The sequence below is a fragment of the Chiloscyllium punctatum genome, chromosome 29 (genome assembly GCF_047496795.1).
Source record: "Chiloscyllium punctatum isolate Juve2018m chromosome 29, sChiPun1.3, whole genome shotgun sequence".
NCBI lineage: Eukaryota > Metazoa > Chordata > Chondrichthyes > Orectolobiformes > Hemiscylliidae > Chiloscyllium > Chiloscyllium punctatum.
The window spans coordinates 61,363,234-61,390,466 of record NC_092767.1 but is presented as its reverse complement, the minus strand read 5'-3'; the positions used below and the strand labels follow the sequence as shown (position 1 = coordinate 61,390,466).

General features: G+C 44.4%; 1 long non-coding RNA gene across 1 annotated transcript in view; it reads left to right on the top strand.

Moving 5' to 3' along the window:
- Positions 1-14,232, top strand: part of LOC140454348 (uncharacterized) — a 56,193-nt gene extending 41,961 nt beyond the window's left edge. Inside the window, exons 3-4 of the long non-coding RNA XR_011952682.1 lie at positions 1,270-1,419; positions 14,096-14,232. This is a non-coding gene — a long non-coding RNA (uncharacterized lncRNA). The remainder of the gene's footprint in view (positions 1-1,269; positions 1,420-14,095) is intronic.
- The last annotated feature ends 13,001 nt before the right edge of the window (positions 14,233-27,233 follow it).

The window sequence follows — 27,233 nt, the reverse complement described above, 5'->3', positions numbered from 1 at the left end:
TGCCAGACCATTGGATGATGGATGGTATGGAACTGTCCTTAGATGTCGAATACCATTCAACTTCAGGAAATACTCGAATTCTCTGCTGGTAAACGATGGCTCATTATCTGTGACCAACACTTCCGGGACTTGGGTGTGTTGCAAAAGATGCGCTCAGTTATTCTGTCGTCGTTTCTGTGTTTGACGAATGAACTCTTTGCACTAACAGCCATTTTGAGTGGGCATCCACAATGACTAAGAACACTGAGCCCATAAAAGGACCTGCATAGTCAACATGTAAATGAGTCCAGGGTTTATCCAGCCTTTCTGACGAATATGGGGCAGCTACTGGCGATGATCTTTGTCCTGTTGGCACTCTGGGCACTTCCCCGACAATGCAGCTATGTCTGCATCCAGTCCTAGACACCAAACATAATTTCTCGTCAACATCTTCATTTTGGAAACCCCTGGTGGAGTTCAGCCTGTATCTGGCAGCGGCCTTTACTCGAGACAATCACTCTTGCTCCCCTTAATGATATGCCGTCTTCTCCAGTGGTCGGGGCTCTTTGGGTCCAAACAGGTTTAAATTGTGGTTGTCCAGAAAATGTAAAACCATTATGGACTCTTCCAGTGGTGGTACTGTCAGTGGTGTTTCTGCCAACATGAGGCGGCTCATAGGAGATCTGCATTTGCTACTAGGCCTCCCAGACAGTGTAACAACTTGTAATTATACGCGATTAGCATTAGAACTCACTGCTGAATTCGGCCTAAAACCATGGGTGGCACGACCATATCCTCTTTATGTAGACATGGCAGGGATTTGTTGTCTATTTTTATTACAAATTTATGTCTGTAAAGTATTGGTGGAACTTATCAATTCCAAATCGATTGCCAAAACCTCCTTCTGTATCTAGTGCGTATTTACCCTCTGCATTAGCCATAGTCCCGCATATGCAATTGGGAGTTCCTCTCCTACTTGGGCCACCTATGAGCTAATACCACCCGAATGCCATATGGAGAAGCATCACATATCAATACCAGATCTCATTTGGGATCATAACATGCCAACATCTGAGGGGATGATAGCTGTTTTTTCACTTCTGTGAAAGCTACGGCTTAGCTACGCACCCATTTCCCAGAGTGACCCTCTTTTAAGAGTTGATGCAAAGATGGAGGCAAGGTTATGTATGAACTTTCTGTAATAACTCACCAGCCTGAGGAAAGACCTAAGCCCCGGTACATATGTGGGAGCTGGGCACCTTTAATTGCCCTCACTTTATCTTCCAACAGGTGTAACATGGTCTTGTCGACTCTGTAACCCAAGTAGGTTACTTGGGGTAAGTGTCGAGAGTGTGGTGCTGGAAAAGCAAGGCGGGTCAAGCAGCATCCAAGGAGCAGGAGAATTGACGTTTCGGGCAAGGCTCCTTCATCAGAAATGAGGTTTGTGAGCTGAGGGGATAGAGAGATAAATGGGAGGGGAGGGTGGGGCTGGGGGAAGGTAGCTGAGAGTGTGATAGGTCGATGGAAGTGGGGGTTAACGGTGATAGGTCAGAGAGGAGGGTGGAGCGGATAGGTGGGTAGGAAGATGGGCGGGTAGGGCATGTCATGAGGGTCTTGCCGAGTTGGAAGTATTGGAACTGGGATAAGGTGGGGGGAGAGGATATGAAGAAACTGGTGGAGGGGGGAGGTGTGGGCGCAGGTTTTGTAATTCCTGCGGTGACAGGGGAAGGTGCCAGGAGGGAGGGTGGGTTAGTGGGGGGGGGGCATGGGCCTGACAAGAGATTCACAGAGTGAATGGTCTTTATGGAAAGTGGATAGGGGTGGGGAGGGAAATGTATCTCTGGTGGTGAGGTCAGTTTGTAGGCGGCAGAAATGGCGGAGGATAATGCGATGTTTATGGAGGTTGGTGGGGTGGAAGGTGAGGACTGGGGCGCTCTGTTCTTGTTGTAGTTGGAGGGGTGGGGTTCGAGGGCAGAGGTGCAGGAAGTGGATGAGATGTGCTGGACGGCATCATCGACCATGTGGGAGGAGAAATTGCAGCCTTTGAAGAAGGAGACCATCTGATGTGTTCTGTGGTGGAGCTGGTCCTCCTGGGAGCAGATGTGGCGGAGGTGGAGGAATTGGGAATAAGGGACAGCATTTTTACAGGAGACACGGTGGGAGGACGTGTAGTCCAGGTAGCTGTGGGAGTTAGTGGGTTTGTAGAAGATGTTCGTGTTGAGTGGGTCACCGTTGATAGAAATGGAGAGGCCCAGGAAGGGGAGGAAGGTGACTGAGATGATCTAGGTGAACTAAAGGTTGGGGTGAAATGTGTTGGTGAAGTTGATGAACTGTTTAACCTCTTCGTGGGAGCACGAAGTGGCGCCATTACAGTCATCAATGTAGCAGAGGAAAAGGTAGGGAATGGTGCTGGTGTAACTGTGTAAAATTGACTGTTCCACGTAACCGACAAAGAGGCAGGCATAGCTGGTGCCCATGCAGGTGCCCATGGCTACCCCTTACGTCTGGAGGAAGTGGGAGGATTCAAAGGAATAGTTATTGAGGGTGAGGACCAGTTCAGTCAAACGAATGAAAGTGGAGGGGTACTGGTGGGGATGCCGGGATGTCTGGAACACATATATTTACCTTCTGAGGCATACTCCCGCTTGGGAGAAACATCTGAGGACTGTGTCCAAGTTCTCTAAGTGCATCCTATTGGCCTTAGCTGTTATTAGCAATTCATCTCATTAAATGGTGACCTGGAGTACACCTTGTAAAATGTTTTCCATCATCAGTTGAAAAATTGCACAGGCTGATGATACCCCAAATGGCAGTTTCGTATATTAGTACAAATCCTTACAGGTATTGATTGTAGCATACTTCTGGGGATCCTAATTTAACTGCAATTGCAAGTATGCATGGCTCATGTCCAACTTTATGAAGGACAACCCACCTGCCAACTTTGGGTATTAATCCTCTTAGGCAAGGGATTGGTATTTCTCCAGCTGTGAAAAGTGGTTTACTATTTGCTTAAAATGTCCACAAAGGCGAACTGACCCATTGGACTTTACAATCTGTACGAACTGTGCTGCCCGTTCCACAAACTGGACTAATTTGATGATTCCCTTCACTTTCCAGTCGTCTGATTTCTGTGTCTACTTTTGCCTCTGAGGCAAATGGCACTGGGCAGGCCTTGCAGGATCACAGAATTGCATCTTGGTTAATTATATAAATGATTTGGATGTGAATGTAGAAGGCGTGTTTAATAAGTTTGTGGATGTGGGAAAAGATTTGCTAACCCACGATAGGCCCACAAAAGCAAAATTGGTCAAAACCCACGATAGGCCCACAAAAGCAAAATTGGCCAAAACCCACGATAGGCCCACAAAAGCAAAATTGGCCAAAACTGGGTTAGCAAATCTTTTCCCATAGTGGACAACACCAAATTTGGTGACATAGTAGACAGTGAAGAAAGCTTTCTAAGATTATAAAGGGATCTTGATCAAATGGGTCAATGGGTTGAAAAATAGCAGATGGCGTTCAAGCTGGATAAATGTGAGGTATTTCATTTTGGTACAACAAACAAGGGTGAGGTTATACAATTAATGGTAGGGCCTTGAATAGTGTTGTAGAAAGAGGGACCTAGGGGTGCAGGTGCATTATCCTTTGAAGTTTGCATCATATATAGACAGAGTGGTTAAAAAGGCATTTGGCTTCCCTTCATTGCTCAGTCCTTTGAGTATTGGAGTTTGGAAGTCATATTGTGGTTGTACAAGACATTGGTGAGGCCCCTTTTGGTCACCTAGTTATAAGAAGAATATTATTAAGTTTGAGAGGGCTCAGAAGAGATTTACCAGGATGTTGTCGGGTATGGAAGGTTTGAGTTACAAAGAGAGGTCGGATAGTTTCCATGCTGTATGACTCTATGACTCTGTGTAAGAAGGCCTTAGCTCCTTTGATAGTCTATAGACCTTTCTGAAGAACATATATTTAATTAGGATTTCACTCAGGTAGCCATTTTCTAATCAAAAATGTTTAGCTGAATCTTTTCTTAAACAATTTTGGCCCATCAAGCATGGGCCTGAGCCTTTTACTGCAATCACTGAACCAGCTGCTTCTCATTAGAGACCAGAACTGGAGTTGCATCCTTACTCTGTCAAGGTTCCTCAGTGTGGGTTCTCAGTTTAGCTGACGTCTTGTGCAAACGTAAAGTTTGGAGTCCAGAGCGGATTTTGTTAAAGATTGGTTCTGCGATTACTGAGACAGCTTTGTTGGCGTTGGCGTCCATTAGAACCCAGTGACCGTTGAACCAGATGTTTATTTTGATTGGTTCTGATTGGATGCTGCTAAGTATTTTAACTGTTCCAAATTAGATATAGGGTGATTTTACAAAGTATTCACTCTACTGGCTACCGACCTAAGTCTAGTGGGACTCTTTTGCTGTCTTGAGTCGCACACCAGCAGTAACTACATGGCTTGCCAGCCTGGGTCCTGAAAAAGCTTTAACCATTGGCCAAGGTTTGGCTTTGTTTTGGGGTTTTGCTGCAGGCTGGCCTAGAGTCCCTCTAATCAGCATGTGTCCTGAGTGAGGTTATGCAATTGCCGTCATTCAAGTGATGTTTCCCAAGCGTAGTCAGTTTGGCAAGGGTATCAACGTCTATTGGAACATCCCCTGCAACTGAAATACTCCACTTGCCGCATTTTCCAATAATAAAGCCGATTGTGGTGCCTGTTTGAAACCGGTTGGGCTTCAGCTAATAGGTTCTGGAGTAGAGTGGTGCTGGAAAAGCACAGCAGTTCAGGCAGCATTCGAGGAGCAGGAAAATCAACGTTTTGGGCAAAAGCCCTTCATCAGGAATACAGGCAGAGTGCCAGAAGGGTGGAGAGATAAATGAGAGGAGCTAATTCAGCTAATAGGTGCTTTAGCATAGTTACTTCATTGCTCCCACATGCCAACCGATCTCCCAGCATCTCATAATGAGTTAAACGAAATTCATGTGCCTCGGCCAGTCATCTTAACCTCGTCAAAGATCCCAATACAGAATCCCCTAGTTCTTGAATTGCCAAATAAAACTGTTAGTGTCTCAGAATTAGAGGAGGCCATTGGTCATAATATTCCTTAACTAAAAAAAGGTTTTAGTATCTGCTGCCTCAGGGAACATTAGGCTCCTAATAACCCAAAAAGTGGTGGCTTCACAAGCTGTCAGGAGAATTACTCATTGCTTTTCTTCTGCCCCCGTGTCATTTGCTCGGAGAAAATAATTAATTCTTTTCACAAACTGGCCCCAGTCTTTGATGGTAGGATTGAATGAATCAAGTTTCCCAAATAATGGCACTATGCCAGAAGTACTTATCCCATCTCAAAGATGACTATTGTGAGTATTTCTTCAGAGTGTGCTTTTCTCTTGTCACCACAGAAATAATTCCACAAAGGCCAGTATCCCATCACCAAGTCACCCTTTGTTTAAACATGGAGAATCCTTGTCACTGATCCAGCTCCCTCAGAGCCAGCTCTCAGCATGAACAGGATCTTTGACACTCCTGTTATTAACTGTCAGCCGGGGCTCCCTGATTGGACCTGATTAATATCCCCAATCTGGGAACTCATATTCTATGAGATCAACTTGGCTGACCCTGTTACAATTGATACAAAATACACCGCTTACTACAGAGTCAATAACAAGTGCTCATTGGTTGGATTCACCTGTACCAGTATGGGCATTACATTTGGCTTCAGTGCCTTTGGGTGACAAGATGAGGAGGGGAAAACAGCCAGCCCTGCTGCTATTCAGAGCTACCCAGTCACTGCTAATGAATAAGTGCAGTTGCATGTGGTGTTCGTCAGAAAAAAAATCTGCAATTCTGTGGCAATCCAGGATGTCCCAAAGCATTTTACATCGGGTGAAGTCCTTCTAAAGTGTTGTATTGTGGGCAAATGCCAGACAAGCCAGCTCCCACAAATAAGGTGTAGGCTTTTTAGTAATATTGGATGAGGGATAAATTGTGGATAGGGTGCTGGGAAAAAAATGCCCTGCTCTTCTTGGAAATAGTGTCATGGAATCTTTTATAACCACCTGCCCAGCAGGGTAGATAGGAACAAGGCTTGACATAAGATCAGACAATGTGTTTGTTCTTCTACTCTACACAAAATGCAATAGATTCCTGGAGGCCATACCTTGATCAGAAGCAAGGAATGTCTTTTGATACTAAAAATGAACTTGCACAAGGCAGTTAATACTTGAAGGCTTAACTGATATTGTCTGCCCATCAAGATATAAGGGATTGTTCCTGGGAAGAGCTTACCAGAATTCTGTGTATCCGCACCATGTTGTCAGTAATTGTTATTAGTGTTAACAGTGCACTGAGTTGAGCCTGTTGTCTCACAAGAGACAATCATCTATCCTCGATGTAATGTAATTAGTTATTAAGAAAGATGTAATAAACTGTTTAATCAAGATTGAGCCTATCTTTCACTGAATATACTGTGTGTGCATCCTTCCCACTTGCTATCAGTAGCTCGACTAATACCTGTAAGAAGGATTCGTGGCAGTGAATCAACCCATAATATTAGCCATGTTGACAAACAACATAAGGAGCCAGAAGTTAGAAGAGAGCATGTTTCTGACTGTCACCGTTTTCACCTTCACTTTGCCTAAGACCGCACTTGATGCAGTTGGAACAAGTCCCTGCATTTCCACCTTCACTTTCATCGAGCTGGTGATTTCCATTTGAAAGTGCAACCACCGTCAGTGGGTGGGCGTGGACCCAGTTGGTAATGTTTGTGCAGCAAGAACCCAGAAACAACAATGCACCAACTCCATTTCTCTCAGAAGGCCATCGTAGAGTCATAGATATCTACAGCAAAGTAAAAAAGACCTTTAGGCCCACAGCGTCTACACCAGTCAAAAGTGACCACCTAACTATTCTAATCTCATTTTCCAGCACTTGGCCCACAACCTTGTATGCCTTGACACTGCAAGTGCACATCTGAATATTTCTTAAATGTTATGAGGGTTTTCGTCTCTACCATCCTTATAGGTAGTGAATCCCAGATTCATGGTATCCTCTGAAGGAAAAAGGTTTTCCTCACATTTCCTTGAAACCACTTCCCCTTTACCTTAATCCTATGCTCCCAGTCATGAATTCCTCTATCCAAGGGGAAAAGTCTCTTCCTGTCTACTTTTTCTGTGCTCATAATTTTATACATCACAATCATGTCCCCTCTCAATGTCCTCTGCTCTAAGGGAATCAATGGCAGTCTGTCCATTCTCTCTTCGTAACATCTCTTCATCAGTCTGTGGAAATTGCTTCCCCAGAAAGTAGAGGAGGCTGTGTTATTGAATTTATTCAAGGCTGAATTAGAGAGATTTTTGAGAGATGAGGCAGCCAGGAGTTATTGGGGGGTGGGGGTGGGGAGATGGGAAGGTGGGGGAAGGAATTGCAAATTGTAGCTGAGATGACAACCAGATCAATCATGATTTGATTGGAATCCAGAACAGGCTCGAGGAGCTGAATGGCCTACTTCTGTTCCTAGGTGCTATGTTTCCATGTCCTAGATCAGTCTTTCCCAAATATTTTCCCTCTGTGATCCAATTTCAATGCTTGAAAACTGTTGCAAGTCCTTGGTGTGAGATGGGGTGGAGGAGCAGACCAATGAGAACAGGGGGCTACCAAAGCTGCCTTGGTGTTCACACTCTCAATTTTAACTCACAACCCCACTTGATATTTACTTCGGGGAACCTTACCTTAGATGCTGCTTGTCCAGCTGAATTTCTCCAACGTTTTTCTTTTTACAAGCTTCTACTATCTGTAGTATTTTGCTCTTGAATGATGAGTAATCAACTTTGATGATGCTGTTTCATGGTGGAGGGTATGGTGTCTGTCAGTGGCCACGCCTTTTGGAGGACAAACTGGATACTCTTCCTCAGAGAACAGCAGATGGATGGGAGGCACACGTGAGGTGGAGATCCTCTATTTAGCATCTTATCCGAAATACAGCACCTCCAACACTGCAGCACTCCCTTGGAGATGGGTACGGAACCCATCATTTTCTGAATGTGAGGGAACTACCCAACTGAGTCACCTCATGAATACAGCCAGGAGTAAGTCTGGGGAGACAGTCTCAAAGGGGTTAACCCAGATGGATAGAAACAGGAGTTACTATTAGCATTTCTATTTGTTCACTGTGCAAGCAACAGTTAGAAAATTGAATGACTTGCGTAAATAAACAGTTTTTCTTTGCCACGAGGATGTTGATGGGATGGAATTGCTGCTGGCTGCAGCAAGGACCAGGAGCAGGTATTACCAGTTTTCTGCATAATTTAATATTCATTTGGCAATCTTCAGGCCCCAGACATTCAGCGACGTTGTTATACTGGGATATTTAATGTCTGTAATCGTATCGACATAATCGCTGAGCTGCTGTCTCTGGTTTTCGAGAACAGCAGTGAATTAAAAACAGTATTTAGTAAATAAATCCTGTAATTTTGTTAATTGAAGAATACAAAGAAAATGGAGATTTTTTTTAATAAAGAGAAAATTGCCTCCAGCGGTGCCGCATTCAGTTATTAAATTGCCAGGAGGGATAGAATGGAACAGGCAAGTTGCCAGCTGAGGGGAGGGGACGGAAGAGAGTAGACATTAAAGTTTCACACAATCCGGAAGCAAAGTTCTGGAGCTGTGTGAAAGTCCCAGGGATTTTCAGGTATTTTAGAGCCTAATCTCTCCATTGCACCCATACTGAGGTATGCTGCTCTATGTGTTTGCATGAAACATAGTGCCTGCATTGCCTGTCCCCATGCATTTCACAGAGTAGGTATCAGTTAAAATCTGACACTGAGTCACGTAAGGAAAGATTAGGTAATCAGAATCATGTATCAGGTTGGATTGCTGTGGTAGCATTTGAAGCTCAGCAACCAACTTGCACACAGGTCCCATGAAAACAAATGTTATGGACAAGATGGCAGATTAGACTCCCAAAGTATGATGTACATTTTCAACTTTTAATTCCAAACTTCTTTTTTGAAGAAGAGGAATAATACCAAACAACAAATAAAGACTGTAGAAGTAAGTTCACTGCTGACTGGCAAGGTCCTGTGTGGGACCCATGGAATGGTGCACCCGTATGGTGTCAGGAAAACTTCAAACAGAGGGATAGAGACATGTAACAGGAAGTAATAACAACGGGATCGCTATTTTTCCCTTCTCAGCATAAAGCTACCCCATGGAAACTGCTTTTGTCTTTTCAAGAATGGACAAAATCTAGGGTTAAACAATGACCGCAACTCTGGTCTGTGTGTGTTCATGGAAGAAAGCGTGCTAGTAAGCTGCAGCGCCCTGTGTTTAAGGGAACCAGCCACTATTCATCTCTGTGTCGCAGGTAAAAGACGCCTTTCTCTGAGCCAACAGGCCAGTCAGAAGGAAAAGGGACAAGAAGGACTCTCCTGTTCTGAATGCTACCAGCCATCTGCCATCAAGAGGAAACTGATCACATTGATTTCAACTATCTGTAAAAGCCAAGAACCTGGAAAGTCAAGTATTTATTAATAAATGTTCCACTATCTCCTCTTCACACATGACCCATTGAATCTGATCCATAAATATTGTTAACTTTGATCTTCTTTTGTACTCACTTATTCCTACATTTTGCAAATATGTATTGCGTTATTCTCATTTATTAACTCAAGAATGCCTAGTTAAATTGGCTTCTTTTAAAACATAAATTCATTTATTCAGAGAGGAAGTCATCCTCAAAAAAGAGATCTTATTTTTAAATTTTTTTAAAAGTAGTTTTTTTAAGATGGCGGCAGAGTAGGACACTTCAGCCAATTCTTTCTCTTTTTTTCTCTCTTTGTGTTTCTTATCGGCAATGTCCTGAACTTTTGGCCTCAGCACAGACCCAGCATGGCGGCCTCCCAGCCTAATATGGAAGTCTTTCGGCCTGGTCCATCGCAGTGTTTTGGCCTGGAGTAGTGTCTTTCAGCTCGGTCCATGGCAGTCTGATCTCTCAGCAGCCCATGGCAGTCTTTCGGCCTGGAGTGGGAGTCTTTCAGCGGTCCATGATGGTGTCTCGGCAGTTCGTGACGATCTCTCAGCCAGGCGTCTGAGGTGGTCAATGGTGAGAGCAGGGCTCAGCATGCACCCAGCGATCAGCGGCTGCAAGCGGTTCCTGCCTGGTCATGTTGCGGAGGCAGCTGATGATCGTAGAAAGCAGCAGTAGTGGTGGTGGCATTGTGACCCAGTGTGGGAAGAGCAAGCAATGAGTGAGCCCCCCCCCCCCCCCACCCCCCACCGTATCTGTGGTGGTGTCGAGAACATGCAAGCTGAGGTCTCCCAGAGAGCAAGATATGCAGAAGAAATTGGGTCCCAGCATGGCTAAGCATTCAAGAAAAATGTACTGCATTCCTTTATTTCTCTAATTTATATTAAGAAAGACCTTAATGTTAACTATTACCTTATTTCTTTATTTTTCTTCTTATTTTATCATGGTCTGTAGTGCTTAACGTTTTAACCTAGTTTCTTGCTGATTTTGTACCAAGGTTTTGGTGGCGATGGTACGATGTGTGGCGATGTTATACACCTTCCAGTGTACTCCTGACTTCTGTACTTGAGTACACATGATAATAAAAAGCTAAATCTAAATTTAAATCTAATTAACATTGTTGTGACCAATTGAAGGGGAGTCAGTTTATGATTTGGGCTACCTATTTCAAACCATAATAATTGGAGGAACCTCACCTGGATTATAGTCATAACAGTTATTGCAACCAGATCATGTTAATTGACAGATGAACATTAACCAAGACCAAGGAGAATATTCTTGCTTCTTGAATGTCAAAGGTTGGATTATCTCTCGTTAGAGAAAGTCATTGCCTGACATTTGTGTGTCGTGAATGTTACTTGCCACTTATCAGGTCATACACGGTTATTGTCCAGATCTTGCTGTATTTGGATGTTGACTGCTTCATTATCGATCTGATGAAGTGCGGATGGTGACAAAATCATCAGAAAACATCCCTACTCCCAATCATATGATGGACAGAGGGTAATGGCTGCTCTGTGTCACTTAGCCTTTGTTTTTGTAATCCATAATATCTTGATCTAATATAAACCTGTCAGTCATGCTTGATATTTTCAATTGACCCAATTCTGGAATATATTTTAAGGAACAGTATTCCATATTTCCACTTCCTTTTGGGAAGCCCATCCCAAAGTCATTCCTAAAAAGCCTGCTTTCATTTTAAGGTTATGTGCCCTTAACCTGGACCCTCTCACTTCTCAGAGAGATAACGTCTCTCTACTCTTTCTCTTCATCACTTCATTTAATCATCTTCAGCAATGTGACTAACTTGATTAGACTCCTTAATTTTCTAACTGAATGGAATACAAACCTCATTTATATATCTAGTTGAGGAAGTTGGGAGGTGATCAGTGATTTAAATTACCATTCATCTTCATCCTCATTACAAACCACTTTCAGAGAATGCTAGCTGATTGATCTCATTGTGTGAAGCACAGTGGAAGACTTTGGGAAATGTGCAAAACAAATGAGACAAATGCTCCTGGTGGCAGCCTTGTCCTTCCCCCTCATTATCTGTGTTGTTGACACAAGCCAAGTTGGATGCTTTCAGCCCCAAGAAAATGGTGATGGGTCAGGTGTCAATTCCTGGATTTGAAGTGCTTCTGGATTAGATAGGTGAACATGGAGAAGCTAAAGTGGTCAGGCAGAGAAGTTTAAATGAAGATTTAGCATTCAAAATCATGAAGGGTAAATAAAAAGAAACTATTTCCACCAACCAGAGGGTCAGTAACCACAGGACTTTGGTGACATTTGGCAGCGCAATTAGACTGGAGGAGATGAGGGAATGTTTCTTTTGAGTAGAAAGTTATGATAATCTGGATTGTGCTGCTTGAATGGGCAGAGAAAGCTGATTCATCGCTTTCAAAAGAGAGCTGTATAAAAGTGAAACGGAAACATTTGGTAGCCCAATGGGGTAAACAAAGGAGTGAATGGAACTAATCAGACTACTCTGAATGAGCAAGCAGAGGTTAGAATGGGCAGAATGGCCTCTTTCTGTGCTGTACAATTCAATGGTATGGCACATTCCCACGTGCAATGACCTAGCTGTCATGTCTCAGCAGCTTCAACAAGCCGCTGTCAATCTTTTCTCACTTCTTCAGCAGTTTGTGGGGTTGGGAGTTGGGATCGTGAAGTAAACAAACATAGGAGAGTATGTTCAACTGATGACAACAGCACTTCAGTAGAGCTTTGTGGGAGTGAGTGGCAGTAGTAAGATGAGGAAGCATGTGGATTTGCTCCCGATCCAATGATATACAGCAAAGAGCTCGCAGGTAGCCTCCAGCACATTACTCCCACACCATCCTCCCCAAGGATTAGGAACCATAAATTGGCCACTTTGAGCTGTTGAAATGTACACTAGTAAATCGCAACTGGTGACAGTCTTCTATAAACAGCAGTGGAGTTTTGAACCTGCTGCGAACAGGCCAGATGATTGAGTAAACAAACACCCTGAGGTCATGAGCCACTGTGTCAATATTCGCTGGTGCAGGTCAAAGGGTGACTGCATTCCCAGTCCATCAGAGCCATGTGGGCCCTTGCAGACACTGCTATAGCAGGATTCATTCAAATAAACAAAGGCACACAAGTGTGAGCATTTGATTTGATTATAATTTCAGATTTCTAGTCTCTTTAGATGATACTTTTAAATATCAATTGAATACTGTTTTTGCAACTGCTTTATTGCACTGGTTCCTTCCGTCTCCCAATAACACATTGGCGTCCAACCTCTGTGCATTGAACTCAATTGGTTCATTGACCCAGCAAATATTTAACCTTCATCTCAATCCTTGTACAGATTCTAAACAGCAGCTCCCATTTTTAATTCTCTCTTGGGATGTGGACCTTGCTGACAAGGCCACCATTAATTGCCCATCCGTAATAGTTGCCCTGGAGATGGAGGTAGTAAGCAGCCTGTCTCAACCCATTGCAGCCCACAATGCTGTTTGTCAGCCTAGATCAATGGGGCATAACCTTATAATAAAAGCCAGGCTATTTAGAAACAGCACTGGAAACTGTTGCTTCACACAAAGCAATATAAAAATCTGGAACTTTGTCTCCCCAAAAAAGCATTGCTTTTTGAGGTTTCTGAAGCAGTTTGGTGCATCTAAGTCTCTTTTGAAGCCATTTCAGAGGGCAGTTAAAATGCTGTGGGTCTGGAGTCACACATAGGCTAGACCAGGTAAGGATGGTAGATTTCCTTCTCTCAAAGGGCATTAGTGAACCAAACAAGTTTGTACAGCAATCAATGATAGCTTCACGATCACCATTAATAAGACTGGCTTTCAATTCTAGATTTAACAATGAATTGGATTCATTAATCAGAAGTATACTCCACCAGTTGTCATGGTGGGATTAACAGGAGGCTGGAAGAACACAGCAAGCCAGGCAGCATCAGGAGGTGGAGAAGTCGACGTTTTGATATGATAAAATCATGACTGATCTGATTTATGGTCTTAATCTCAATTTCCTGCCTTTACTCCCCCTCCTCCCTTGTAAGGGACAAAATATTTTGGAGGGCTGCTGGAGAGCATTTTTTGTTGATTTTGAAGGGCTATTTTTCATTTTCACTAACTCCTTTATTTGGTGATGCAGTCACATAATAACATGTCTCAGCATTTGTGTTGATACATGGGGTATTTGGCCTCAAACAGAAGCACCGTTAGAAGAATTTGTTGATATAGTCATAGAGTCATAGAGATGTACAGCATGGAAACAGATCCTTCGGTCCAACCCGCCCATGCCGACCAGATATCCCAACCCAATCTAGACCCACCTGCCAGCACCTGGCTCATATCCCTCCAAACCCTTCTGATTCATATACCCATCCAGATGTCTTTTAAATATTGAAATTGTACCAGCCTCCACCACTTCCTCTGGCAGCTCATTCCATACATGTACCACCCTCTGAGTGAAAAAGTTGCCCCTTAGGTCTCTTTTATATCTTTCCCCTCTCACCCTAAACCTATGCCCTCTAGTCCTGAACTCCCCCACCCCAGGGAAAAGACTTTATCTATTTATCCTATCCATGCCTCTCATGATCTTATAAACTTCTTTCAGGTCACCCCTCAGCCTCCGACGCTCCAGGAAAGGGTTGGTGACGATTCGCCACGACACATTCGCAGCCGATGATAAGCCACTGCCGGTTCGCCACCAGCGTTTCTCCAGCGTTTGACCTCTGCAGACTATTCACCACTGGAAAGGTATATATGTACTGATTGTTTTCCCTCCCGCCTGTTCTTTCATACTTCTCAGTCCCCTTTATTTATACAACTACATTCTACATATTGATAAAAAAGAGAGGTAAAATAAATATCATTTTATTGGTTAATTCTAACTTCAGGAAAACATTCTCTCATAGCACAGATATAAAACCATCGTGGTAAAACTTCTTATTTCCACGTTTAGTAATTATTTCGATTTCCATACTAAAGATTCCTGTTCCAAAAATACAAGCTTAAAAAAAAACTCTCCTGTAATGAAAAGAAGTTGTTACTGAAACAACGCAAATACTATATTCAAAATATACGAGTTACTTGCGGTGGTGAATCGTCTTCAGTGGCCAATGCATTGGCGGTGGCTAAGCGTCCTCGGTGGTGAAAGGGTAGTGGCGAATCATCGGCGGCGAATGTGCTGTGGCGAATGGTCCCATCCCGCCAGGGGAAACAGCCCTAGCCTATTTAATGTCTCTCAATAGCTTAAATCCTCCAACCCTGGCAACATCCTTGTTAATCTTTTCTGAACCCTTTCAAGTTTCACAACATCTTTCTGATAGAAAGAAGACCAGAATTGCATACAATATTCCAACAGTGGCCTAACCAATATCCTGTACAGCAGCAACATGACCTCCCAACTCCAGTACTCAATACTCTGACCAATAAAGGAAAGCATACCAAATGCCTCCTTCACTGTCCTATCTTTCTGCGACTCTACTTTCAAGGAGCTATGAACTTGCACTGTAAGGTCTCTTTGTTCAGCAACACTCCCTAGGACCTTACCATTAAGTGTATTAGTCCTGCTAAGATTTGCTTTCCCAAAAAGCAGCACCTCGCGTTTATCTGAATTAAACTCCATCTGCCACTTCTCAGCCCATTGGCCCATCTGATCAAGATCCCGTTATAATCTGAGGTAACCTTCTTTGCTGTCCACTACACCTCCAATTTTGGTGTAATCTGCAAATTTACTAACTATACCTCTTCTGCTCACATCCAAATCATCTAGTAATCCACAGCAGTGCTGTTGGAGAGTTGCACTGTCCAAAGATTATACAGGGATAGAAATAAAAAGTGGAGAAGTTGCACACAACAATAGAAATTGCTGGAAAAGCTCAGCAGGTCTGGCAGCATCTGTGGAGAGAAATCAGAATAAACGGTTTCAGCCCAGTGAACCGTCCTCAGAACTCCAAATAGCAATCACTTCTGAAGAAGGGTCACTGGACCCGAGATATTAACTCTGATTTCTCTCCACAAATGCTGCCAGACCTGCTGAGCTTTTATACCAATTTATGCTTTTGGTTTTGATTTCCAGCATCTGCAGAACTTAAGGTTTTTATTTAGTAGAGAAGTTATGCTTATCCTGTATTGCGCCTTGGTTAGACCACATTTAGACAACTGTGTGTACTTCTGTTGACTATAGTATAAAAATAGGAGTAGAAAGTGAGGACTGCAGATGCTGGAGATCAGAGCTGAAAATGTGTTGCTGGAAAAGCGCAGCAGGTCAGGCAGCATCCAAGGAACAGGAGAATCGACGTTTTGGGCATGAGCCCTTCTTCAGGAATGAGGAATGTGTGCCCAGTAGGCTAAGATAAAAAGTAGGGAAAGAGGGACGTGGGGAAGGGGCGTTGGAAATGCAATAGGTGGAAGGAGGTTAAGGTGAGGGTGATAGGCTGGAGTGGGGGTGGGGGCGGAGAGGTCAGGAAGAAGATAGCAGGTTAGGAAGGCGGTGCTGAGTTCGAGGGTTGGGACTGAGACAAGGTGGGGGGAGGGGAAATGAGGAAACTGGAGAAATCTGAGTTCATCCCTTGTGGTTGGAGGGTTCCTAGGCGGAAGATGAGGCTCTCTTCCTCCAGCCATCGTGTTGCTATGGTCTGGCGATGGAGGAGTCCAAGGACCTGCATGTCCTTGGTGGAGTGGGAGGGGGAGTTGAAGTGTTAGGCTACGGGGTGGTTGGGTTGGTTGGTCTGGGTGTCCCAGAGGTGTTCTCTGAAACGTTCCGCAAGTAGGCGGCCTGCCTCCCCAATATAGAGGAGGCCACATCGGGTGCAGCGGATGCAGTAAATGATGTGTGTGGAGGTGCAGGTGAATTTGTAGCGGATATGGAAGTGTCCCTTGGGGCCTTGGAGGAAAGTAAGGGGGGAGGTATGGGCGCAAGTTTTGCATTTCTTGCGGTTGCAGGGGAAGGTGCCAGGAGTGGAGGTTGGGTTGGTGGGGGGTGTGGACCTGATGAGGGAGTCACGGAGGGAGTGGTCTTTTCGGAACGCTGATAGGGGAGGGGAGGGAAATATATCCCTGGTGGTGGGGTCCGTTTGGAGGTGGCGGAAATGACAACGGATGATACGATGTATATGGAGGTTGGTGGAGCGGTAGGTGAGGACTAGTGGGGTTCTGTCCGGGTGGCGATTGGAGGGGTGGGGCTCAAGGGCGGAGGAGCGGGAAGTGGAGGAGATGCGGTGGAGAGCATAAAAATAATATGGAACCACAAGAGAGGGTGCAGAGATTAATAAGGAGGATACTAGACGTGTGTGCATTTACACATGAAGAAAGGGTGGAGTAGCAGGGTCTCTTCTCTTATACAGAGGAGGCTGAGGAATGATCCAATTGAGGTCTTTATAATGAAGAAAGATTTTGAAGAAGTGGATACAAAAACATTTCCACTTGTTGGGAAGGACATGGAGTAAGTCATACAGCAAGAAAACAAACGCTTTGGTCCTGCAAGTCCATGCTGACCATGTTCCCAAACTGAACTGGTCCCACCTACATGTGCATGACCCAAACCCCTCCAAAGCTTTCCTATGAATTTACATGTTAGAGATTATCAGTGCAAAATGATCACCAAGAAATCTGCTTGACAGTGGTGGAAATCATAGAATCCCTACAGTATGGAAACAGGCCATTTGGCCCAACAAGTCCACACCGACCCTCCAAAGAGTATCGCACCCAGACCCATTCCCCTACCCTATTACTTTACACTTCCCCTGACTAATGCACCTAACCTGCACATCCATGAATACTGTGGCCAATTTACCTAATCTACACATCTTTGGACTGTGGAATGAAACCCACATAGACAGAGGGAGAATGTGCAAACTCCACTCATACAGTTGCCTGAGGCTGGAATTGAACCCCTGGCACTGTGAGGCAGCAGTGCTAACCATTGAGCCACTGTGCCACCCAACTGTGGATCTCCCTATCATAGGCAGTGGTTGAAGTGAATATTATAGATACATTTAAGAGTAAACTAGACAAGCAGAATGGGGGAGAGGGACATAGGGAATTCCAGTGATGACTAAAGCTGGAAGCATAAAGACGTGCATGGACTGATTCGGCTGAAAGGCCTGTTTCAATGCCTCCTATCCTGTGTAATCCTGTGTGCTATCTTTTGGATGAATCCATGAACTGATGCTAGATGTGTCCCCTCAGAGGAGACCTAGGAAATTCCATGATCCTAATTCAAAGCTTAAGCAAGGGAATTGTCTCCAGTGCCATTGCCAATATTATCCCTCTATCAATCAATAGATGTTGTGGGCATAATCACATTTTTGTTTGCATTTCCTACTTCAAAAGACATTCCTTGATGAAATTCTTCGGGGCATCATATGAATATGGAAGACATTAATAAACCAAGTTGTTTTATTGTGTAAGATCTGGTTTAGAGTTGCATAGGGCAAACTATTATGTAGTTTCAACTGTCATCTGTTCCTGGGGCATCTGTTTAGAAACTGGCCACCAATGTGATCAGCTAGTGGCTTCACTGAGAGACCCTAGTTCTGCAGCTACCCCCATGTTAATTATTGAAAATACTCCAAATTATGAACAGTAGATGCTTTAACCAAGGGTTATAGAGTCACTCATTTTTCAAAAATTATGATAAATCATTGGATGTAAGAGTTTCCTTCCCTCTGCAACCTGACCCAAGCAGGAACACAACTATAGGAACTAGTAACCCAGAAGGGTTAGATAACTGTAAACAAACAATGCTATAGGATCTAGTAACCCAGAAGGGTTAGATAACTGAAAGCAACAAACGCAGTAGGAACTTGTAACCCAGAAGGGTTGGGTAACTGAAAGCAACAAACGCAGTAGGAACTTGTAACCCAGAAGGGTTGGGTAACTGAAAGCAACAAGCACTACAGGAACTAGTAGCCGACTGACTTCGGGTTTTCAGACAGTGAGAGAACAAGGTTTCCACATTTGGATAGATAGCACTCTCCTCAGCTGCTTCGATTCCCAGCTGACAGGGAAGAGATAAGGCCTTAAAACAATGGCAACAGCTTGGAGGAGAGTAATGATGTTCAGTCAGGGGCTGGGTTGTTTATACATCTTTCAGCACCAAAGCTCCTTAATGCCATTGACCAGTACTCATTCACCATTGCGCTCCATTTAGTACATGCTAATATTGACTGACTTAATTACTTAATCACCCTGTGAGTTCGGCATATATGGCCTACAGGCCTCAATTGACCTACTGTAGTAATAGAAACCCTTGACCCCATTTACTGAGCTGCAATCTGCAGTCCAGTGGTGGTGAATAAATGACTGAACCTTGTTAAAAATGGAGCTTACTTAATTTTAATAATTTAAGAAAATTACTTTCTTATGAAACAGTGGCATCTTCTAAGTATGCAGTTCCCCTTCTGTAGAAAGGGTTGTTGTTTTTCCATGTTGTGTAAATGTAGCTTTCTGATTGAATAGAATTACAGTCCTTTAGTATTAATTGCATTCCTGGCTGTATTGCCAGTTGCAATAAATTATTTGTGAGATTGAGGCTCGAACAATGGGGCAAAATCAGGACAGGTTTAAGATAGCGCACCATTATTTGTGGGTAAGTGCTCCAGCAATGTGTGGCCTGCTGAATGGGTACCCACTATGAATTGCCATTTGCTTCATGATGTGTCTTTTAGAAGTTCTCCTCAACATAGGAACATAAGACTTAGAAACAGGAGGAGGCCTTATGGCCCTTTGAGCTTGTTAAGATTGTGGCTTATTTGGTTGTAGCTGATCCCTACCTTCTTGCCTGCTGCTCCATAACACCTGACTCCCTTGTCAATCAAAAATCTAACCTGTTATTAAATGAACGCAATGACCCAGTATCAATTGCCTTCTGGGAAAAATAATTCCTAATCAGACCAGTCACCTTCTGAGAGAAAAGAAATTATCCTCATCTCTGTTTTACACAGGAGACCCCTCATTCTGACTGTGTCACCCAGTTCTACTCTTTTTTTCCAAGGGGAAACATCCTCTCAACATCCTGTTGAGTGCCCTTGAGATCACCTAACATCCTTGGCTAAAAGAGCAATCTGTCTTCATAAGACAGCCCCTTCATCCTAGGAGCGAGTTGAGTGAACCAAACTGCCTTGCTCAGTGCTTCAATTACTGATTAAACCTATGTCAGAATGTTATGGCTGGAACTGAACTGCAAGAGTACCTTTCTAATAATACGCTTGCAATGCCATTCAATCCTTCCTGTGCCAACAGAGAGCAATTTGACCCTGTGAAGTCCTTTACCGTAAGAAATAAACTATAATTAACAGAGCTTGATCATTTTGATTTCCTTTTTATTCATTCATGTGGGTGAAGATCAGTATGGATTACTGATAGGGCATGGATTAATGATAGGGCAGTTTAAAGTCAACCACATATCTATGTGTCTAGAATCACATGTAGAGCATACTCGGTAAAGATGACAGATTTCCTTCCCTAAAGGACATTAATGATCCAGGTGGGATTTTTCTTGAAAATTGACAATGGTCATCATTTACTCTTAATTCCAAATTTTTATTGGATTCATGTTCCATCATCTGCCACAGCAGGATTTGAAACCAGGTACACAGAATATTACCTGGGACTTAAGGCCATATTCTCTCCTTTTATATCTGTATTGAGTGTTAATCATTATATTTAATTAAACATATGCATTTTACATATACATTAATTCTTACTTTTCCTTCCTTTCTCTTCTCTCTGTTTCTACTAATCAAATCTACCTTTACTTCTTCCTATTCTAGTTTTGAATGTTTTTACTCTCATTCACCCTATTTCTTTCTCCATTATTTCTTTGTCTCTTTCTTAGTCTTTGGGCTATGTCTACAGACTGATTATCAGGCATCATGGGCAGTGCTGCCTCTAAATTTCTTTCGAGCTGGGCACACCTCTGGGTCGGATTGCCATTTGCATAACCTTGGAGCAGCAATGCTTGTGGCACAGTTTAAAGGGTATTGGTCATGGGTTTAAAACCCACTACAGCTAATTCAACTAATTAAATCTGGAATGTGGAGCTTGCTTTAGTAATTGTGACCATTGAAACTACACTGATTGTTGTAATGAGGATGATGGGAATGTGAAATTCAAAACACAAACAGATCAACCATGATCTAATTAAATGGAAGAGCAGGGGCTGAATGGTCTACGTTTGCTCCATTTCGTGCGTTCATATGCGCATGTAATTCCAGACCCATAACAATGTGATATGCTCTTAACTGCCCTCTGAAATAGCCTAGCAAACCACTCGGTTCAAGGATAATTAGGGATGAGCAACAGAAGCTGGCCTTGCCAGTGATGTTTACTTTCCGTGAAAGTGATGAATCTAGAGGGCTACAGCGATAGGGCTGGAGAATGCGACTAGCCAGTTGGCTCTTCCAGGAGCTGGTACAGACCAGATGGGTTGGATGGCCACTTTCTGTACTGTAAAATTCTATGATTCCATAATAAAAATGCAGCAGTTAATTTGCACACAGGAAGCTCTTACAACCAGCAATGCAATAATGACCAACTTGTATTTTGTGGTGATTGAGGGAAAAGTATTTACCAGGACACAGGGAGAACTATCCTTCCACCAAAATAACACTATGGGAGTTTCTGGAGTTGTGCTGCACTCCTCCAGGTAAGTGGAGCATATTCCATTGGACTCCTGATTTGTGGTCAGGCTTTGGGGAATCAGGAGGTAAGTTACTTGATGTGGAATTCCCAGCCTATTTATATGGTCTAGTTCAATATCTCGTCAATGTTGATCATGGGGAGGTTCAGCATTGGAAATGTTATTGAATGTGACTGGAAAGGATTAGATTGTTTTGTTTTAGCTGGAGGTGACACATGTGTGGCACAAATGTTGCTAGCCACTTATCTGCCCGGACCTGAATATTGTCAGGGACCATGCTGTCTGTAGGTGTGCTCAGCTTCATTCTCTGAGATGTTGTGAGCTGGGAAAATCCTCTTAGGTTATCACTAAATCTTCTTTTTCTGCCTGAAGTAACTGAAGCTGATAAGACTGAACTGACGTTAGTGCAAACTGGCAAGTGTTAGCACAGCTTGGCTCGAAGTGACGGCCTGGTTTAAGTGTAGGTTTTTTTTCCAAGTGGTCCGGATTGTAAAAAGTACAGCATAAAATAAATACTCCTCATATCTCACTGCTTCTTTTACCAATGATCTTAAATTTGTATCCTCTGCTGGCTTCTGTGAATGAATCGCTGTGATCAAAAATGCATTGGCAGAAAGGGCAGGCGGGATGCAGAAAAATGGGTGGAGTGCTTGAAAGGGAAAAGATTGCAGCGATTTGGAGAAGGCAGTGGGGGCTGGTGGATTGTTCCGAGAGCCAGCACAAACATGATGCATTGAATTGCCTGCTTCACTGCAGAATAATTCTATCGTTCTCCGATTCCAGTTCTGATGAAGATTCATCTAGACTCGAAACGTTAATGTGCTGTCTCTCCACAGATGCTGCCTGACCCACTGTTATTTCCAGCATTTTTTATTTTCACTACCGATTCTAGCATCTGCAGTAATGCACTCCTATCATTCTACGATTCAGGTTAGCATGTCGAAATAGCTTTTCAGCTCCTCCATGACCAGGACCCCTCACAATTTTGAACACCTCCATTAAATCGCCCCTTAACCTGTTCTGGCATGAGGAGAGCAATCCCAAATTCTCCAGTCTCTCCATGTCTCCTTTCTCAGGAGTGTATTTGTAGGTGGTGGTCACCGGGAAAAGGTTTGCTCACAGCAACACTCTGAGCATGGAATCTTTTTACCATGGACTGATTGTTGTGCTGTCCATAACTCACACATTTCTGGTTGACAGGAAATACTACCCCAACCACCTCCCCACCTCACCGCCCCCCCACCCCCCCGCCCCCGCCCCCGCCCCCGCCCCCAACTCATTCCTTCGCAGACTGACATTTAAAGATGTGCAGGTTAGGGTGGATTAGCCATGCTAAATTGCCCATACTGTCCAGAGATGTGCAGGCTAAGTGTGATAGCCTTGGGAAATGCAGGGTTACAGGGATAGGGTAGAGGGGTGATTCTGGGTGGGATGCTGTTCGCAGGGTAGGAGCAGACTCAATGGGCCAGAAGGCTTCTTTCTGCACTGTAGGGATTCTGTGATTCTATGGGGGGGAGGGGGGAAAAAACTGCAAGAAGTGCAGATGCTGCAAGTCTGAGATGAGAATAGAAATTGCTGAAAAAACTCAGCAGGTCTGGCAGCATCTGTGGAGAAAATCAGAGTTAACTTTTCGGGTCGAGTGACCCTTCCTCAGAACCTCAGGAAGGATTAACTCTTGATTCTCTCTACATATGCTGCCAGAACTGATGAGTTTTTCCAGCAATTTGTATTTTGTGTCTATGATTCTATAAACCTGTTTTGGCAGTGCAACCATTTATAGATGTCAAGTCATAAGGTGGGATTTGAATCCAAAATATTGACTTAGAATAGAAATGCTCCCCACTGAGCCATCAGACCTGCAGCATGTGTTTGGTGCTTCTAAAATAAGGAAGTATTCCCTTCTCAATGCAAGCCAGAACACAAATTTTAAAAAAAATTGGAAAAGGGTTACCGCACAGGGTTAAGTGAGGAGCACACTGGAGCTTGCTGTTGGCAACAGTTCAGTTATTTTTTTATTTTGTTCCACATCACAGCCTTGCTTGCCTTTTACAGCAGGAAGTGTGGAAAAGTCTCATTGAACTGTGAACAAAGCCTCATTGAGTGGGTACCGAGTGATGTAGCTTTCCCTGCTATCTGACCAGTACTTATCAGACCACACCACACAGCGCAGTGAGTTTCTAACACTGACGGGGCCCAAACCGCCAGCTAATCACAAGAAAAATACAGCGCCTCCCCATATGAAAATACCAAGCGTCTTCGATTTATCACTGAGCCCCGGCTGCCCCTGGCAGATCCCGGCTGAGGCAATATCAAATCTTTCAACAGCATTCGTGCTAACAGCACCAGTGGCGACAGCTTCAATCTGTGCATTGCTTCTCGCCACTTCCTTCCCAAAGCCATTACCACTTTCACTGACTCGAGTTCTGGAGATTTTAGGAAATTTGGGACAATGAGTTGGCTGCTCAGGTTGAAGATGGTGAATTAGAGTCATAGAGATCTGCAGCACGGAAACAGACCCATGCCGACCAGATATCCTAAATTAATCTAGTCTCATTTGCCAGAATTTGACCCATATCCCTCTAAACCCTTAATATTCATATGCCTAAGCAGATGCCTTTGAAATGTTGTAATTGTACCAGCCTCCACCACTTTGTCTGGCAGCTCATTCCATACCCGCACCACCCTTTACATGAAAAAGTTGCCCCTTAGGTCCCTTTTAAATCTTTTCCCTCTCTCCTTTAACCTCTGCCCCCTCGACATAGAGTCATAGAGCTGCACAGCGTGGAAACAAACCCTCCATTCCAACATGTCCATGCTGACCAGATATCCTAAATCAATCTAGCCCTTGGCCCATATCCCTCCAAACCCTTCCTACTCCTGTACCAAAGCAGATGCCTTTTAAATGTTGTAATTATACCAACCTCCACAACTTCCTCTGGCAGCTTATTCTGTGTTAAAAGTTGCCCCTTTTTAATTTTTCCCATCTCACCCTAAACTTATGCCCTCTAGTTCTGGACTCCCCCACCCCAGGGAAAAGACCTTGTCTACTTACCCTATCCATGCCCCTCATGATTTCATAAACCTCTATAATGTCACCCCTCAGCCTCTAGCGCAGTGGTGGTGATTGATCTGCAGTGAGAGTGGGGGAGAGGTTATATCTGTGAAGGGGCTTGCCACTTCATCCATATTAACCCCAACAGAAAATGGTTGGGCTGCCATTACCTCACCTAACTTAGTGCCTCTTCCTACTCCCTCCATCACCTTATTGTTCCATTCTGCTCTCAGGGATTGATGGTCTTTGAAGTATTACTCTACATGGAGTCTTTGCTGTCTGTCTGCCCAACTTGAAAATATCTGTGGGTGTGAGCAAGTTGTTAAATGTCATTTATTGATGGGACTCCCAGGCTGGAAGTCAGATTTAAGGCCTACTCTGATATCGTGAATACAACATCAATACTGAACATCCAGTGCAGCACTTTCCAGCATCTGCAGTCATTGTTTTTACCTCGTTGATTTTAACCCTACTGAGGGAGGGCTGATGTGTCAGAGATAGGCTCTCCAACCTCCCAGCTAGGTGCAAATGTTCACACTTTACTATTTCATAAAGAGAAATGTGGTTATTCTCTCAGTAGTGAATATTGCTCAAACATCTGTAACACAGTGTCGCATTGTTGCCGCACTGCACTTTCTGGGATCTCACTGTGCACAAATCGACTGCTGCATTTCCAACACTGCAGGAGTGAGGACGCCTGGAAAGTATTGTGCTGGCCCTCGAACCCTTGTATGAAAATGTGAAAGATTCTAACGTAACGCAAGTTTCAGCTTCATGAATGAATCCATAAGCATGTGGGTGTGTCCTGAGTGGGTGTGTGTATGCGTGTCAGTACATTAATGTGTGTGTGTGCGCGCACAAGTGCATGCAAAGGTGTATGTAATAATATATTCAAGTGTGTGTAACTCTGAATTTATGCCAGTATCAGTATGTATGCACATGAATTTGTGTGAATTTTATTGACTGTGTATGCGGGCATTTCTCTGAATGGGGAACTGGACAGCTGCTCTGTACTTTTGAATGACAGTTGCCATTCAGGCTCAGCTGTGAGGCAACAGCCAATCGATGATAACCTGTCTCAGCAAAGGCCAGTGTTCAGATGTGAGTAATGAGAAGATGGAGTGGACAAAGAAACAAAGCTCAGTCTGGAGATTTTATAGGCCTAACTCCTAATTGGCTATGAGGAAAGGGTAAAATGAAGAGGCTTGTTTTCACTGGAAAGACGGTGGCTGTGGGGAGATCTGATAGAGGTCTACAAAATTATGAGAGGCACAGATGGGGTGGATACTCAGAGGCTTTTCCCCAGGGTTAATGTTTCAATTACAAGGGGACACAGGTTCAAGGTGAGAGAGGGAAAGTTAAGGGAGATGTGCAAGGAACGCTTTTCATGCAGAAAATGGTAGAAGCCTGGAACGCACTGCCACAGAGGTGGTGGAAGCTAGTACATTGGTGATTTTTAAGAGGCATCCAGATGGTTACATGAACGGGGAGTGAATAGAGGGATATAGACCGAATAAGGGCAGAAGGTGTGTTTTTTAGTTTAGTTAGGGCATGGTGATTGGTACAGGTTTGGAGGGCTGAAGGGCCTGTTCCTGTGCTGTACTTCTCTTTTGTTCTTTGTTCTTTTGATAAGGCGTGGAAGGAAGTCTCAGAACTTCTGAGAGGCCCCAATGCTTAATTTCTGGGGAATGCCAAGTGTTGGACTATCTGGGGATCAGAAAATCTGTTTCAGTGCAAGAGAGGCAGAACCAATTGAGCATGTGACAGCCAATTACTCTAATATGAAAAGAACATAGTTAGTAAGCCTTTGTTCAATGCAGATTGGATTATCATACCATATCCAAGCTGCAAAACAATACAGTGACAGGAGAGGAAAGATAATTGTCTAAGCACGTTTGATAGGGGCTTTTTGGAGCAGTGGTTTGTGCCTGAAGGCTCAGGTTCAAGCTCACCTGCACCAGAGGTGATAATGACGTCTCTGAGCACCTGTGTATATGTCTCACTCCTCATTGTTATATACTGTAATGGTTCTGAATGGGTTAATGTTGAAGACTTCATTAAGGTCCACCTGATGATGCCGCAAATCAGTTCTTCCTAAACTGTTCCAACCTGACCCCAGACCTGTGACATTAGGTGGGGTGGGGTAGGTGCATGGGAAGCTGTTCCTGTAAGACTGCAGAGTAGAGTTGGAGATGTCTGTGACAACGGAGTGGAGAGGGGAGATATCTGCATGAGAGTGGAGTGGGGTGGTTGGCGAGGGTAGATGTCTGTGAGAAGGGGTGGTTGGAGGGAGATGTAGAAAGAGTGGGTGGGTGGGGAAGATGTAATGAGAGTGGGGTGGGTGTGGGGTAGGTGTCTGTGACAGTGGAGTAGTTGGAGGGAGATGTAGAAAGAGCAGGGTGGGTGGGAAGGGAGATGGCTGTGAGAGTGGGGTGGGTGGGGGAGGGAGATGGCTGTGAGAGAGGGTTGGGTGAGAAGGGAGATGGCTGTGAGAGTGGGTTGGGTGGGGGTTGGAGGTGGCTGTGAGAGTGGGGATGGGTGGGGGAGGGAGGTGGCTGTGAGAGTGGGGTGGGTAGGGAAGGGAGATGGCTGTGAGAGGGGGCTGGGTGGGAAGGGAGATAGCTGTGAGAGTGGGGTGGGTGGGGGGAGACATGTCTGTGAGAGCTGGGTGGGTGGGGAAGGGAGATGGCTGTGACAGTGAGGATGGGTGGGTGTGGGAGAGATGGCTGTGAGAGTGGGGGTGGGTGGGAGTGGGAGAGATGGCTGTGAGAGTGGGGGTGGGTGGGGGTGAGAGAGATGGCTGTGAGAGTGGAGGTGGGTGGGGGTGAGAGAGATGGCTGTGAGAATTGGGGTGGGTGGGTGTGGGAGATGACTGTCAGTGCAGGGTGGGTGGGGGTGGGAGGCGGCTGTGAGTGGGGGTGGGTGGGGGTGGGAGATGGCTGTGAGAGTGGGGGTGGGTAGGGGTGGGAGATGGCTGTGAGAGTGGGGGTGGGTGGGGGTGGGAGACGGCTATGAGAAGGGGTGGGTGGAGTGAGGAGATGGCTGTGAGAGTGG